Below are 10,621 nucleotides of genomic sequence, written 5' to 3'. Positions count from 1 at the left end.
AGGTCGGGAAAATGTTTATGTGTTGCTTAGCACCAGTCCAGTACCAGTTTATTGTTTATTTATTATCAACTGTTATTATTATTTTATTATTATCAACAATGAGCTAATGGACATGTGAATTTCCCCTAGGGGATAGATAAAGTATCTATCAATCTATCTATCTATCTATCTATCTATCTATCTATCTATCTAATGAAGACTGGTAATCTAGCAAATATACAAAGTGGAAACAGCAGCTCTTGTTGTGTGGTTGCCTAGACAACAGGTTATGTCAATGTCTCTGAAGTCAGTTTGCAGGCTTTCCTCTAACAGACAGGTTGTCAGTCTGTGTGTCCTCATGTGACAGAGTGCAGAACTTAACTTTTAGTTTTACTAATTAACTTTAGAAGTTGGCTGTTGGTCACTTGACAAAAATCTTCAGAAACTAGAATCACCTCCTGGTGGTTGTCTGCCTCCTCCACTTAGACTGGTTTCAGGTTACATTTCTGTTTATCCAGACTCATAGAAAATATTAACCATTTGTGAGAAATGCCATAATTATTGTGTGAAGTCTTGAGTAATGGCTGTGAGGTCACACTTATCTTGACCTTTGACCTTCGATCAACGAAATCTAATCAGTTTGTCCTTCAGTCCAAGTGAATGTTTGTGCCAAATTTGAAGAAATTCCATCAAGGTGTTACCAAGATATGGTGTCCACTAGAACGGGATGGAGAGACGTTGCTCTGAATGTTGCCTGCACAGGGGAATAAAACTCCTCAGAGTGAACTGTGGTGAAATGTGGTGAAGTTGTCAAATATTCTGGGTTGTGATTCATTTGTGTGTGTGAGTGTGTATGAAAAATACACTCTGATGAGTAGTTCTTTTGATGATATCTGTTCTGAGGGAAATAAGAGTAAATATTAGCGTAGAGATCAGATTTTATTTTACTGAACTCGTCATCTCGGGAGATTTTGGTTGTTTCCTTGCGTCCATTTAGTTCAGCTGGTCATAAATCATTCTGATGTTTTGAAATAGTTGGGTTCATGTGATAGTTCCACTGTGTGAGAGCAGGAGGGACAAGTCTTTGGTCCTTACTGTGACCTCTTTAAAGCACGTCCACTACAATTACTTGGAACAAATACAACACACTGTGGATCAACAGTAACGTTTGCGTGACAATTTTCATCAACTGGCATAAAAAGACACTAGTACAGAAGCCAACAGACAGACAGAGGAGGTGAACACACTGCAGCAGGAATGGTCCCTGTGAGTCTCACACTAATAAAGTTTATTATATTTGATGATTTATACTAATAATCAATGTGTAAGCATCTAATTTGACCTGTTTATAAAGTGTTGAACAGTTTCATCTACTACAGCGTTCCTCTATGTTTGTATGAAGTAAAATATGAAAAACTGCCTCTGAAATGAAGGAGAATTATAAAGTAACATAAAATAGAAATGAGTTGCTGATGTGTTCAGAGGGGGGGTCATCCTGTTTGACTCTGGTTCTGGTTCTGGTTCCAGATCTTCTTCACAGTGAGTTTTTTCTGTACAGTCACTGGTTCCTTTGTAAAAGTGTTTGTGTGTGTTGTCTCTTTATTCTGACCAGTGTACAGCTCCAGTCTGTGTCTGCAGGCTCCATCGCCTCTAACTGAGTTGACCCTGACACCAGTTCTCCAGTAGAACCAGCGTTCCTCTAAGAAATGGTTGTAGATCTTCAGTGATGCTGTCTGTGTCCACAAGGTGGCAGTGCAGCTTTAGAAATGATGGGGGCGGATGATAAAGGTCTTTGGTGTAAAAATCTCAGTTGCTGTCAGATTTTCAGTGAACACTGAATAAACTTCACTGAAACTCTTACACATGTTCAGACCTTCAATAATTTTCAGCTGAATTTGAGCCTGTTTCCCACTAAATGAAGCTTCAGACTGTTTGAATGTGAAGAGATGAAGGGAAGGAATAAAGAGAAGCATAAAGAGACAGAGGTGAAGTACGATGGAGGAGAAATGAAGAGACATGGAGACAGAATGATCTACAGGGACATGAGGACACAGAGACAAAAAAGACAGACAGAGACACTGAGTGAAATGGGGGTTGACTCTTTTAGCCAAATGTCCATAGAGAATGAGAGAGGGCAGCTCAACAGCAGCTGGGTCACACACACACACACACACACACTTATGTTTTTCTAGCTGTGTGTTGAGCTCTGACCATCATATGATCATACTGTGCATATGTATATGTTCATATATATATATATATATGTAAATATAGTGCATCCGGAAATCATTCACACCCTTTCACTTTCCCCACATTTCGTTTTGTTACAGCCTTTTTCCAAAATGGATTAAATTCCTTTTTTTTCTCATCAATCTACACACAATACCCCATAATGACTAAGTGAAAAAGGTTTTTTAGAGTTTTTTGCAAATTTATTGAAAATAAAAAAATGAAATATCGCACGTACATAAGTATTCACACCCTTTGCTCAGTACTTTGTTGAGGCACCTTTGGCAGCGATTACAGCCTCAAGTCTTCTTGGGTATGAAGCTACAAGCTTGGCACATCTGTATTTGGGGTATTTCTCCCATTCTTCTCTGCAGATCCTCTCAAGCTCTGTCAGGTTAGATGGGGAGCGTCACTGCACAGCTATTTTCAGCTCTTTGCAGAGACGTTCAGTCGGGTTCATGTCTGGGTTCTGCCCCGGCCACTCAAGGACATTCACAGACTTGTCCTGAAGCCACTCTTTCGTTGTCTTGGCTGTGTGCTTAGGGTCGTTGTCCTGTTGGAAGGTAAACCTTCACCCCAGTCTGAGGTCCTGAGCGCTCTGGAGAAAGGTTTTCATCACGGATCTCTCTGTACTTTGCTCCGTTCATTTTTCCCTCGATCCTGACTAGTCTCCCAGTTCCTGCTGCTGAAAAACATCCCCACAGCATGATGCTGCCACCACCATGCTTCACCGTAGGGATGTTATTAGCCAGGTGATGAGAGGTGCCTGGTTTCTTCCAGACGTGACACTTGACATTCAGGTCAAAGAGTTCAATCTTGGTTTCATCAGACCAGAGAATCTTGTTTCTCATGGTCTGAGAGTCCTTTAGGTGCCTTCTGGCAAACTCCAAGCGGGCTGTCATGTCCATTTTACTGAGTAGAGGCTTCCATCTGCAGTGCTGCAGAGATGGTTGTCCTTCTGGAAGTTTCTCCCATCTCCACAGAGGAAAGCTGGAGCTCTGTCAGAGTGATCGGGTTCTCCCTGACCAAGGCCCTTCTCCCCCGATTGCTCAGTTTGGCTGGGCGGCCAGCTCTTGGAAGAGTCCAGGTGGTTCCAAACTTCTTCCATTTACGAATGATGGAGACCACTGTGCTCTTCGGGACCTTCAATGCTGCAGAAATGTTTTTGTACCCTTCCCCAGATCTGTGCCTCAATACAATCCTGTCTCGGAGGTCTATAGACAATTCCTCTGACTTCATGGCTTGGTTTCTGCTCTGACATGCACTGTCTACAGTGGAACCTTATATAGACAGGTGTGTGCCTTTCCAAATCACGTCCAATCAATTGAATTTACGACAGGTAGACTCCAATCAAGTTGTAGAAACATCTAAAGGAAGATCCGTGGAAACAGGATGCACCTAAGCTCACTTTTGAGTGTCATAGCAAAGGGTGTGAATACTTCTGTACATGCAATATTTCAGTTTTTTATTTTTAATAAATTTGCAAGAATTTCTAAAAACCTTTTTCACTTTGTCATTATGGGGTATTGTGTGTAGATTGATGAGAAAAAAAGGAATTTAGTCCATTTTGGAATAAGGCTGTAACATAACAAAATGTGGGGAAAGTGAAGGGGAGTGAATACTTTCCGGATGCATATATATATATATATATATATATATATATATATATATGTATGTGTGTGTGTGTGTGTGTGTGTGTGTGTGTGTGTGTGTGTGTGTGTGTGTGTCTGTGTGTGTGTGTGTGTGTATATGTCATAATCATAACAAACATTATCTCAAGGTTCTTTACAGGGTTAGGTGTGTTAGGTGTAGACTTGACATTATTTTATATTCATTTTTCAGTTCCAGTTAAATTCAGTTCTTTAGATTCATTTGAACTAATAATGATCTCTGTATCTTTTTAAACTGTGTTTGTGTGGACTGTAAACTGGGCATGAGCTAGGATCAACAACAACAACTGGTTTCATTCACAGAGTACAGAGTACACCTGTACTGATACATCATTACTGATAACACTTTATTTTAACATCAATAAGAAACATTATGAACAATAAATGGTTTATTAATGACTATAACTCATCATATGAATCATCATCAGTAACTGGTGTATAAACAGATGATGAATAATCTACAACAACAGCTGTAATCACATCAAATATGCCCCTTTATTTTGAAGTATTTATTATGTTTAATAATCAAGTATTTATTTATTTGTAAACTCTCTATGAAAGCTGAGTAAACCCTACTGATGAGATTAGATGTGGCTGAAAGCCTTGGGAGAAATCCAGTAAGTAGACCTTGAGTTTAAGTAATGATTCACAGACCACGAGACGGATCAAAAACTTGAAGAGAGAAGTAGTGAAGACAGACAGATGTGAACATCTACTGTGGACACCAGTCTCACAGGAGGACGAGACAGAGTCACAGTCCAGTCCTGCAGTCCAGAGTCAAACCTGTGTCTTTGGTCTGAGGACCTGGTTCACCAGCACAGACTGAACACTGCAGAACCAACTGAGTCTGGCACTGAACATGGTGTAAAACACCACTGTGACACTGGTAACACATACTGAGGGAGAGAGACTATAGCAGAGATACAGAGAGAGAAAGAGAGAAAGAGAGAGAGAGAGAGAGAGAGACTATAGCAGAGACAAAGAGAGAGAGAAACAAATGAAAAGACTGAGCTCTCAGTTCAGTACAACACACTTTTTAAAAAGTTTTACTGAAGTCACCAATCGTTAATTGATCTGACCACATCAACAGTCTCCTCTCATCCGGCTCTACAGCGCCCTCTTGTGATGAATCCTCTCCTCAGCTCAGCAGAGAGCATCAGTTTGGCCTCCATCACTTCATGAGTCAAACATTCATCAGATCTTATTTAGAGGAACTTTCTGCAGATACAATGAACTGAGGCTCATTTACATCTTTCATCTTAACAGATACAAAACTGATCTGTGACAGACTCAGTGAATAACTAAATGTCTCAAACTGGACTGTACAGGATCATCCTGACATGTGACTCAGTAAATGTACAGAGACAGTTAGAAGTGAAATCCTCTACATACTCTACATTCCTGCTCAGGCTTCAGTACAGTGACATAACATCACATGAGAGCTGGACACACCCCTTCCTCACTGGTCTCTGCTTCTCGTGTAGAAACTGGACAAACAGCACTAACGCTGGGTAGTTCCTCAGTTCTTCATGTCATGGATCCACTAGATGTTGAAACTTTCCTCTGAGACTCTGCTCAATGTTGACATGATGCATCACATTCATGCTGCCAGTCTCCTGTTCTACCATGTCTCAAAGGTGTTCTACTAGATTCAGATCTGAAGTTCACTGAACTCACAGTTGATGAAACCAGTTTGTGACATGGAGCATTATCCTGCTGGAAGTCACCATTAGAAGATAGTGAACAGTGGCCATGAAGGGATGAACACCGTCAGCAACAATACTCAAGATAGACTGAAACATTCAGAACAGGATTGATTGGTATTAAGAAGAAAACATTCCCCCACACCATCACACCACCACCACCAGCCTGGACTGTTGACACAAGGCGGGTTAGCGCCATAGATTCAGACTCTGACTCTACCATCTGCTGCATCAGCACAAATCCAGATCCATCAGACCAGGTCTTCAACTGTCCAGTGTTGGTGAGTCTGTGTCCACTGCAGTCTCAGGTTTCTGGTTTTGGTGACAGGAAGCGGAACCTGATGTGGTCTTCTGCTGTTGTAGGTTGGATGTGTTGTTCACTCTGAAGCTTTTGTGCTCTGCACAGTTGTAAGAGTGGTTATCTGAGTGACCGTAGCCTTTTTGTCAGTTCCAACCAGTCTGTCCATTCTCCTCACAAACCCAGTATCTGTTGGAGGACTGACTATTAAAAGTTACTCAGAGTTCAATCAGCAGTTTGAATCCCATGAACAGAGACAGCAGCCTCTGATTCTCCTCCTCTCTCTTTGAAACGTTATTGACAAGCAGTGCACTGTAGCAAATCCATGCCATTACCAGTCCAAGAGGAAAATCATTGAAGAATTCAGTGTGAATTGATTGTACTTTGGCACCAATCTCACTCAGTCTAAATGTGATTAAGACGCAGCCACAATCACAATGAAAACAGTTCTGGTTCACAGTCACATTGTGGACTGTTCTTTGAGAGACTGTCTATGAGTGAAGACAAATAATACACAGAGTGATGATGTCTTTCATTTATAGTGCACTGTTCAATAGGAGGAAAGACGCCACAATATACAATAAATACTATCTGATCCAATCTGTGTATTCAGTCATCACTGGTACTGCCCCTTTAACACACACATACTGACACATACACTCTGTCCTTGAACACAATGGGCCTCATTCACCAATATCTTCTTAAGCATTTTCTAAAATTCTTTCTTAAGTTGTTCTTAAGAAAGTCCTTAAGAAAACTCTGTCAGATTCATGAACGTGTTCTTAAGCTGCAGAATCGTGCGCACCTGTGTTCTTAGATTGATGAATGCCAATCTCCTCGTAAATTGAAAGTGTGTGCCAGTTGGCTCTAATTTTCATAGGTAAACCCGAAAATAAAGGGGACATATTATGCAAAATGCACTTTTCCATGGTTTTCTATCAGTAGTATGTGTCCCTGGATTGTCTACGGACCCCCCAAACATGAGAAAAGTCCATCCTCTCCGTCTTTTGCTTTCTCCACTTTTCAAGAAATGTGTGCTCAAACGGGCGAATTAGAGACTTTCCCCTGATGTCGTCAAGAAGGGCGATGCCCCTCCCCCCGGGTGGGTGACACTCCCCGAGCTAGGTGTGTGTTCCGCCCCTGAGTCCGTGTTGCAGACGGTATCGTTACTTCCCTCGCGAACACTGGCTTTCGGTAGAACAATGTCGAAGGTACAAGCGAAACACAGTAGTTGCTTTGTTGTTGGCTGCACAAACCAACACAGAAGTCTTTTTTTAACCCCTACGCCCGAGGATCTGAAGACCCAGTGGATTAATTTTATTTTTGATGGAAATGTTCCCGCTCCAACTCCGAAAGTGTTGTACTGTGCTAACCATTTCACCTCGGACTTCTTTCTCAACGAGGGCCAGTACAATTCAGGATTTGCTACAAGTCTCAAGATAAAGCTTGGATCAGTACCGACTGTCCGTGACCCAACTTTGAACTTGGGAGCTGTAAGTTTTACCATTTTATGTTGCTTTACTGTATGTTCACGAGAGCCTGTTGCGTGTGTTGTTAGCATGGCAGCTAATGTGGCTAACGTTTAGCGTCGTCGACACGCAGCCGGGTATAGCTGGGTACAGATTGTATGTAATTCTTCTGCTTGGTATCGCCGTGTGACATTGATAAGAGCCACCCTGTTAAATGTATTATACTTTAAAGGCGTTTTAGCTGTCTGTAAAGTCAAGCCGACAAAATTCGGACTAAAAATAGGCTCTGTAGTGATTAGCATAGGTGTCTGGGCTTGTTTATTAGTGCTGTGAAAGTTATTATTGAGAGTCATGCCTTATAACGGCCGTTTGAACGTTTATATCATGTTTACAGATACAGTGCCTGTAGGGAATATCTAGATAAGCGCAGAGTTAAGGGGATATGTCCAAGGGGATAGTCTATAATACACATTGTTTGCATTTTGCACATATAGTGAGCTATTTGCAGTATTTACAAGCTATTGACAACCCAATTTACACATAATTGAGTTAATTTGTTGTTATCATTTTTGCACTGCTTGCAGCTGTTGCCATAACTACACATTTGAGGAGATGTTGGTGTAACCTCTGTTTCCTCTGTTCAGGCCAGCACATCAAGTGCATCTATACAACTTCCTGCAACAAGGGCATGCCAGACTGACCCACTGTAGGCACACAGTTATCCTTGAAGACTCTTCAGCCTCACATGAGAAGTACAGGTCTGTAGCCATCTGAAGTGCATCTACTTTTGATAAACCTAACAGTCATTTATCAGTCTTGGAATGCTGTGCAGGTAAATGAAGCTGTGGTTACTTAGAACTTGTGAGAGTGTGTAGGCTAAGGTTTCTGTCAATATTAACATCTTTGATTTTCTCTTTACTGTACCTCCACACTCTACCTGGCTGCCATGTCCTACAATGAAAATGCTGATCGACCACAAGCCCAAACAAAAGAAGGTGAACCACTGTTCAAGGTCCATTTTCCAAAGGTGTGTTATATTATTTTATTTTTCAACCAAAAAATGTTTTGTAAACATTGTATTAAGTATTGCAGGTATAATGTTATGACAGTTCCATCAACAACAAAATACAGTAAAGAAAATGTCAGGAGGTAGTTAGAAACAGACTTTCAGTCATTGTTTTGTAAAAAACAACAAAAAAAAGTGAAAAATGTAAACAAAATCTTACAGGGAATGTGGTGGACCTCATATTTGAAAAAGTCTTTGTTGACCTGGGACCATACACAGAAGCTGCTTTGGCCATCCCCATCCCAGAGGACCTCACTGCACAGTTCGAGCGGCCTGAGAAGGAGGAGGTCATATCCAGCTATGTGTCCCGGTTCTATCACGGGCCAGTCTAAAACCCACGTACCGGCATGTGGCGTCACGAAACTCGGGATGGATGCGCAGGACAACGCAGGCTGGAATGACGACCCAGATTCTGCGACCAAGGAAGCCCCAGCACCAGCTCACAAAGCTCCTATAGGCTAGATACCTGTACTGACTAAAACAATGGGACAGGGCATTTAGTCTGGCAAACAAATATCTATTTTGTGTCTCACAATTTTTTTTTTATGGATCCAGTGAATCCTACAGTTTTTTTATTATCACTGATTATAAGTCCCTCATTTGATGTAAATAAATGCTTGATTGTTACTAAAGAAATGACTCCTCTGAATTCATATATTATATGCACACTATCTGCTGATAGAAGAACTTTACAAATCAAAGAGCAGCTAAACTAATTTATTTGAGGGTGTGTTAGTCCATTTGTGGTGTTTTATTACCATTGTAAAATTATGTGCACTGAAGTAAAACAAGACTGCCTAACATCTTTTATTTAGATTGAAACTATGTTTTTACAAAGAAGCAACACGTACTGGTGTATTCCTCTCAACCGTAAAGGACCATAGTCAGCGCGGTACATGTTGCAGGCATTCTGGAGGGAGTACACATAGAGGCAGAGCGGCTCCAACCCAGGACAGTCTACCATACATGGTAAATCTTCCTCGATCTCCCACAGCCGTCTGGTAACCTACAGTGAGTTGCAAATGGTAAATGCTATGGTTTATTATAAATTTAATGTAATCAAAACAAATGACTGATTAGCCCAGTGAGAATGCTACCTGTGGTATCTCCTAGCAGCAGATATTTTCAGCTTCTGTGGGCATGGTTGCACAGTTTCCACAGGAGCACCTATCTAAAATATAGAGAAAAATTGTAACATTCACCAAAATATAAAGCTTATGAAATTCAAACACAGACAGACAGTGGAGCTAAGGTGGGTAAGAAGTAAGCTTGGCTACATATCAAGCGCATATAACAGGTAATTTATAACATGTCACTTATTGCATATAATGTGGAGCTTGACAACAGTGTAGTGTAGAAAACTGCCCAGTTTAGTCTTTGACTAAAGATTACTGTTGCTGTCAGACATGTTTATGCTGATTTACAGCTTTCATTGTAATACACAAAATAAATTTACTACATAAAGGAAGATGTCATGATGAGCATCTCTGCTCAAAACATGGAGAAAAATGATTTACTTTATCAGCATCTATTAAAATATCTGACTAGTACTGACATTGAACACCTGTAGCAGTCCACATACAACAAACATTTTCAGACTGTAAAAGTATATCTAAGGAGGCATGACAGATAACTACATTACACTATTCACAATAGTGCTTATTTACCAAAAGAACTCCCAGTAATGACGAGACAGTAACAGTTAGCATTAGCTACCTAGCTACATGTTAGTAACTGTGTGCCAGCTCTCATCAACAAACTGAAAATGTAATGTCAAAATACACAAAATTGGTTACCAACCATTCAGAAACGTCCTGCTGCAGTTGTAGAGTTTGAACTTCTTCAGGTGCCTCTCCCTCTGGCTCAGATTCTGGATAAAAGTGGTGTGGTTGAACCAAAGCGCTTCCGAGGTCAGGTTGCCGGTCACGGTCACCGTAAACATTAGAGCATGGTGCCAGAAGCCCAAGCCGCATCCCCTTCCGAAGAGGGGCGTGGTCAGGCACAGCTTATTTGCATTTAAAGCTACAGACACAGAAACAGCCTGTTCTGAACAGGGCTGAAAAAGAGGGGTTTACAGGCCTGCTGAAATATAGGATCGGAGTGGATTTTTTAGCAAGAAGCTTCAAAGACATGTTTTGGGGACCTCTGAGACTTATTCAAACTTGTTGAAAAGGAGCATAATATGTCCCCTTTAAAGGTCATGAGAC

The 10,621-nt window shown here is 41.1% G+C and overlaps 1 long non-coding RNA gene across 1 annotated transcript; it reads right to left on the bottom strand.

The window, feature by feature from the left end:
* Positions 1 to 9,325: 9,325 nt before the first annotated feature.
* LOC130173097 (uncharacterized) lies at positions 9,326 to 10,314 on the bottom strand. Its single transcript, XR_008828368.1, has 3 exons — positions 10,215 to 10,314; positions 9,512 to 9,581; positions 9,326 to 9,420 (listed from the first exon to the last, which is right to left on the bottom strand). It is a non-coding gene; the product is annotated as an uncharacterized LOC130173097 (long non-coding RNA).
* Between the last annotated feature and the right edge of the window lie 307 nt (positions 10,315 to 10,621).

Source organism: Seriola aureovittata, chromosome 8, assembly GCF_021018895.1.
Source record: "Seriola aureovittata isolate HTS-2021-v1 ecotype China chromosome 8, ASM2101889v1, whole genome shotgun sequence".
In the NCBI taxonomy this organism is placed as follows: domain Eukaryota; kingdom Metazoa; phylum Chordata; class Actinopteri; order Carangiformes; family Carangidae; genus Seriola; species Seriola aureovittata.
This window is presented reverse-complemented; position numbering and strand designations above follow the sequence as displayed.